Raw genomic sequence first — 7,152 nt, 5'->3', positions numbered from 1 at the left:
ATGTTATGTAATGTTAATGATTTTTATTTTATCTTACACGACTGTAATTGCAATCTTTATGTTGATTGGTTAGGCACACAGTAGTAATTTATTAGAATAGCTGGCTGACAGTGTTTTTCCAACAGTACAGACAGACATCATCACACTACTGGAGATGGGCTGGAATAAGAGAAAGTTCACCAACATGGATCGCATGTTGGCAAAGAGATATGCAAAAGGTATTTTTTTTTTGGTGGGGGGGGGGGACTTTCATAATCTTTTTTCATTTATAACCTGTATCTGCTTTCTCATTCTTGCTTATCTATTTCTACACGTCTGATCTTTTGTCTTTAATCCTGGCTCAGCTTTTTATTATTTTATTAGTCATCTTGATGTAGGAAAACATCAAGGTGACTTTATCCGTTAAAGTCAAATATTTTAGTGTGATTCACTTGAAAAACCTTCACCTATGTCATTCCTTTAATTGAATTGTATTTATTCAGTGTCAAAAGACTGAAAGAGGAGACCAGCCTCCTTGAAGAAAAGCGGGCAGAGCTGGACATTAACGACGCTGTGCTTCAGGAGTGGGTTGCTGAGGTCCAGCAGGGGCCTGAAGGTATGTCAGGTTCTGAACAAATAGAGCAGAAACTGCAACGGACAATCAGAAAAAGCTCAAACCAAGTTTATTCTACCCACAAGCCTTCTGACTAGGAGGAGTTGCCACCTTGCATGTCTACGATAAACGCTCCTTCTCTGTTGCTAGGCAGAAACACAATAGGTTCCTCTCACTGGTATTGTCCTGGCCTGCACTGGTATTGTCCTGGCCTGCCTAGGACCCTCATGGGTGTGGAAGTGTGTATGTATTAGATAGGACTGTAGTCAGATGGTTTTCAGGGTGGGCCCCTATGGCCCCCCTTCCAACAGTGTCTGTATGGGATAGGACTGTAGTGAGATGGTTTTTGGGGTGGGGCCCTATGGCCCCCCTCCCAGCAGTGTCTTCTCTCTTCAACTGCTGACCTTATCTGGAGTTGAGTTTCACATCCCTCATTGTCCTGGTTCCACAGCAGCTGGCCTGCCTTATCAGGAACTGAAACTAAACTGCTAGCCTTTGCCTCCTTTCTTAGAAATATTAATATTCAGCAATAACATGTTTGATCAGAATATGAATTTCTGCAATTCCCCTTGTCTCACTCAGTAACTTTCCATACACAAAGTTCCTATTCACCCTTCATTGACCCCTAACATGTACAGTACCCGTCAAAAGTTTGGACACACATACTCATTCCAGGGTTTTTCTTTATTTTTACTATTTTCTCAATTGTAGAATAATAGTGAAGACATCAAAACTATGAAATAACAGATATGTAGTAGCCAAAAAAGTGTTAAACAAATCAAAATATATTTTAGATTTTAGATTCTTCAAAGTAGCTACCCTTTGCCTTGATGACAGCTTTGCACACTCTTGGCATTCTCTCAACCAGCTTCACCTGGAATGCTTTTCCAATAGTCTTGAAGGAGTTCCCGCATGCTGAGCACTTGTTGGCTGCTTTTCCTTCACTCAGCAGTCCAACTCACCCAAACATCTCAATTGGGTTGAGCTCGAGTGATTGTGGAGGCCAGGTCATCTGATGCAGCACTCAAACATAACATATATTTTGATTTGTTTAACACTTTTGACTGGTAGTGTACATTTCTTATACATATAAAGGCATCAATACATTCTAATATGATGACAGGAATAAGTATATTTCAAGACAGAATCCAACAGGTAGAAAAGTGAATGTTTCTCTGTCTCTCAACTTCATAATTGCATTGATGTGAATGGAGTCATGTTTGTAACTTGCCCTATGTTTGACCGCCACACTTCAGGATAGTCAAACAGGGCAGACGTGGCATCTCCAGAAGAAGACTGAGGGGCTTTACCTCAGTGTGAAACAGAGGAAACACTACCTCTACCGTTAGACAGATAAGCCCCAACAACAATATGACCTCAAACACATTATTAATCAAGCCGTAAAACTGATTTGTGAAGAAAAAAAATCTTCAGTCATACACATCAGACCATGTTTATAATCAAATGTAGGCATGACCTATGTTATTAATTGATCTCATGCAAAACATTTCATTAAACTGAGAAATGACATGACCATAAACAGCAGAGTATCTACAACTCTGCATGCCTTGTATAATGTTATGACAATAATGTACAATAATGTGCATGACAACAAATACTTTAGAAATGAGTTGATTGCTTTGTAATCTCTTTGTTTCTGCCTCTATAGTAGTTCTGTAACTTATAGTCATGTAATATATCTGAATATACAGTCTGTCTAATCACCCCTTTTTATTCAGACGGCAACAAAAGGCGGCATCAGATTCAGAGAAAAATTGTTGAGGACAAAGCAGCCTTGACAGCTGCTATTGTTCAATTGCACTAACAGCAGACAGAGTTTAGGCTCCCCACAGTGGATGAGCTGCTCAATACTGACAACTTTGTGTGGCCATGGGTGAGACTTGGCAACGGTAAGTATATGATTGCAGAAGGTATCTATTGTGATTGAATGTTTACCTTCAGCGTAGGCTGCAATCATTGCTGCTGTTCTGTTATATACCTCTGTGAGTTTACATCACACAGGCAACAGCCATCTTGCCATCAAAAAAGGCAATCTTGGACCGACTGATGTTGGTGAACAGACTGCAGGAGGAAGAGTGGATCCTGGTGAAGAAGATGAAGAGGCACTGGAGGAGCCTACAAAGAGCAGCGGGAACAGCGGAGGTACTGTCCCTACAGCTGCAAGACCAGAGTATGTTGAGGTTTATACTATTTTTGGACCAAACTTTTTGTCTTGCTTTACCCTCCACACTATTTTGTGTAATGGAAGGGCAAATAATTTACTGCTTTTACATGTGACATTTAGCCAATGCAGTGGAGTTGTCAGAGGGAGAAAGGAATGGCCTTCTCTGACACAAGACCAAGCCAACACCTACCACAAGCTGATTCTGGAAGGAGGGGATATTTTTGATGACTCTGATGTAGATGAAAACTCAGATGAAGATAGAAGTCCTATTGCTGAGAGATCAGATGACTCCTGCTATGCTTTCTGAAATCATACAACACCCCTGCCTCTTTCTCTCGGTCTAGCTGTCTCCCGCAGCAGAGGGAGAACGCCGCCACCACCTCCCTTGGGAGCAGCCTGGTCTCCTGACGTTGTCCCCTGACCCCTCACCTTCTGAACCCATCCAGGGAAATGTAATTTGGCTGATGACGCGCTAGTGGAGAAAGAATGTGTCTTTTTCAGCGCATTTGTTGCCATGTTTCTTCCCCTCGCCTCCTCTCCTCTGTTTCTTCCGGTCCTAGACTACGGCGAAATCATCAGCAACTCAGACTGTTGCTTGAAGACCTCTTTACCGAGGAATGTGTTTTGTTCTTCATGATTGTTTTTTGTTGTATTTTCTTCAAGTATTGTCTATGATGTCGTGATTGGGATTTTTTGGGGTGTAATTGTGAGTTGCGAAAGAGTCCTTGGTCTCAATGGGACTGCTAAAATAAATAAATAAAGGTCTTAATAAATAAATGCATTAAGCAGTAACAGGTCTGAGTGTGTTTCAATCGATTACATAGTCTGAGTGACTTATTTTGATGTAATAAAAAGTTTCCCTTGCAACATTGTAAGTGTAGCATCATCTTTCTAATCTGATGTTGAGTGGAATGTATTGTTTCCCAACCCATATATTTCAGCAGTGTATTGTACCCTACACCATCATTTCAAAAACGGTACGACATGTGTCCTGTTAAAGCTTACTGGCTGATTTAATGTAATTTAACCTTTATTTGACTAGGCAGTTAAGAACAAATTCTTATTTACAATGACGGCCTACCTGATGAAGGATAATTACATAGTATGGCTATTTACAGCAGCGTATGATTTAATAGTTGTTTTACCTAAATTAATTGATGTCAATTGTTATATTCATGGTTTAAAAAATATATATAATTTTACATGATAAAAGTTCACTAACTATAGCATACTAAGATAGGCACCTGGCGGCACAATGCTGATTGACATACTGAGCAGTGGATTGGTCTTGTCACGACTTCCACCGAAGTCGGACCCTCTCCTTGTTCGGGCGACGTTCGGCGGTCGACGTCACCGGCCTTCTAGCCATCGCCAATCCACTTTTCATTTTCCATTTGTTTTGTCCTTGTTTTACACACCTGGTTTCAATCCCCCAATTACTTGTTCATTATTTAACCCTCTGTTCCCCCATGTTTGTTTGTGAGTGATTGTTTATTGTATTGCGGTCCGTAATTGTGGCCTTGTATTTATTTGACGTGTATTGTTATTATTGTTGAGTAAAATTGCGAACATTACTCTTATCTGCTGTCCTGCGCCTGACTCATCTAAACCAGGCTACACACAGACGCATTACAGGTCTAGTGATTTTATTGTGAGCAATGAGAAAACAATCAGCAAAAGTGATGAGAATATCAAATACTTAGATTGAATATGTAGGCAAATTCCCACATCAGTGGACATGCATGAGGGGTGTCATGAAGAATTAGGGTGTTTTGAAGGGGCTGATACAGTGTTACACTATTTAGGCCGCGCAGGGCTCCTGTTACCATTTGTACCAGGGAAAAACGTATTATAGCTTATATGTCCCACTGACCTTCAAATAGGCACATCTTATGCGACAATAAGCACATCTTCATAGAGGAATTTATTATAGGCCTATAACAGGCTATAGATTCAAATACATATAGGTCTACGTGTATATCATCACAGTATATATTCTGTATATATAGCCTATATAGTACACTGCTCAAAAAAATAAAGGGAACACTTAAACAACACAATGTAACTCCAAGTCAATCACACTTCTGTGAAATCAAACTGTCCACTTAGGAAGCAACACTGATTGACAATAAATTTCACATGCTGTTGTGCAAATGGAATAGACAACAGGTGGAAATTATAGGCAATTAGCAAGACACCCCCAATAAAGGAGTGGTTCTGCAGGTGGGGACCACAGACCACTTCTCAGTTCCTATGCTTCCTGGCTGATGTTTTGGTCACTTTTGAATGCTGGCAGTGTTTTCACTCTAGTGGTAGCATGAGACGGAGTCTACAACCCACACAAGTGGCTCAGGTAGTGCAGCTCATCCAGGATGGCACATCAATGCGAGCTGTGGCAAGAAGGTTTGCTGTGTCTGTCAGCGTAGTGTCCAGAGCATGGAGGCGCTACCAGGAGACAGGCCAGTACATCAGGAGACGTGGAGGAGGCCGTAGGAGGGCAACAACCCAGCAGCAGGACCGCTACCTCCGCCTTTGTGCAAGGAGGAGCAGGAGAAGCACTGCCAGAGCCCTGCAAAATGACCTCCAGCAGGCCACAAATGTGCATGTGTCTGCTCAAACGGTCAGAAACAGACTCCATGAGGGTGGTATGAGGGCCCGACGTCCACAGGTGGGGGTTGTGCTTACAGCCCAACACCGTGCAGGACGTTTGGCATTTGCCAGAGAACACCAAGATTGGCAAATTCGCCACTGGCGCCCTGTGCTCTTCACAGATGAAAGCAGGTTCACACTGAGCACGTGACAGACGTGACAGAGTCTGGAGACGCAGTGGAGAACGTTCTGCTGCCTGCAACATCCTCCAGCATGACCGGTTTGGCGGTGGGTCAGTCATGGTATGGGGTGGCATTTCTTTGGGGGGCCGCACAGCCCTCCATGTGCTCGCCAGAGGTAGCCTGACTGCCATTAGGTACCGAGATGAGATCCTCAGACCCCTTGTGAGACCATATGCTGGTGCAGTTGCCCCTGGGTTCCTCCTAATGCAAGACAATGCTAGACCTCATGTGGCTGGAGTGTGTCAGTAGTTCCTGCAAGAGGAAGGCATTGATGCTATGGACTGGCCCACCCGTTCCCCAGACCTGAATCCAATTGAGCACATCTGGGACATCATGTCTCGCTCCATCCACCAACGCCACGTTGCACCACAGACTGTCCAGGAGTTGGCGGATGCTTTAGTCCAGGTCTGGGAGGAGATCCCCCAGGAGACCATCCGCCATCTCATCAGGAGCATGCCCAGGCGTTGTAGGGAGGTCATACAGGCACGTGGAGGCCACACACACTACTGAGCCTCATTTTGACTTGTTTTAAGGACATTACATCAAAGTTGGATCAGCCTGTAGTGTGGTTTTCCACTTTAATTTTGAGTGTGACTCCAAATCCAGACCTCCATGGGTTGATAAATTGGATTTCCATTGATTATTTTTATGTGATTTTGTTGTCAGCACATTCAACTATGTAAAGAAAAAAGTATTTAATAAGATTATTTATTTCATTCAGATCTAGGATGTGTTGTTTAAGTGTTCCCTTTATTTTTTTGAGCAGTATATATATTATGTTTATTACCTTATGTGCATTCTTTCTGTAGGCATCATAATTGACATACGGCATGTATTGTGACAGGTGTGTTTATCTGCTTGGGCTACCTGTATTGTCTGAAGGTTCATGGCCCAGCTGCTCTGTCTGGATAGGCAGTAAGAATTCAGAAATATGCTGTGCCAAAGACCATTCAAATGTTATGCAAATGTATTTAACTAGGCAAGTCAGTTAAGAACAAATTCTTACAATGACAGCCTAGGAACAGTGTGTTAACTGCCTTGTACAGGGGGCACAATGACAAATGTTAACCTTGTCAGCACAGGGATTTGATTTAGCAACCTTTCGGTTACTGGCCCAACACTCTAACCACTAGGCTACCTGCCACCCCTAAGTATAGAGTATAGGGGTTGAATACCTATGTAAAGGGTGTAGAATGTTTACATAGTATTATTCCGAGGTTCTCAAGGCTCCAATATCAATATAAAACAGTTTTTATAAATATTTACATACATACACTTGTTTTCTGCCATGAAGCTCTATACACCCCTAGAAAACCATGAAAGCCATGTCTGGTCTTGGAATCCCGCAAGTTACATTTTTTGTTTTTGGTAGGTCAGACTTGTGACTTGGCACAAAATATATTTGGGGTGAATCAGACATATTTGTGCAATTCCATACCCCTGGTGGCCATGGGGTGCTCAGTAGCTCCCCCCAAAGGTACAATGTCTCCACATTTGAATGATTTGTAGGTCGAGAACAGATTAACATATCCAAACATTATTTG

This window comes from Salmo salar, chromosome 03 (genome assembly GCF_965601325.2).
Source record: "Salmo salar chromosome 03, fSalSal1, whole genome shotgun sequence".
In the NCBI taxonomy this organism is placed as follows: Eukaryota; Metazoa; Chordata; class Actinopteri; order Salmoniformes; family Salmonidae; genus Salmo; species Salmo salar.
Note: the sequence above shows the minus strand (reverse complement) of the source record.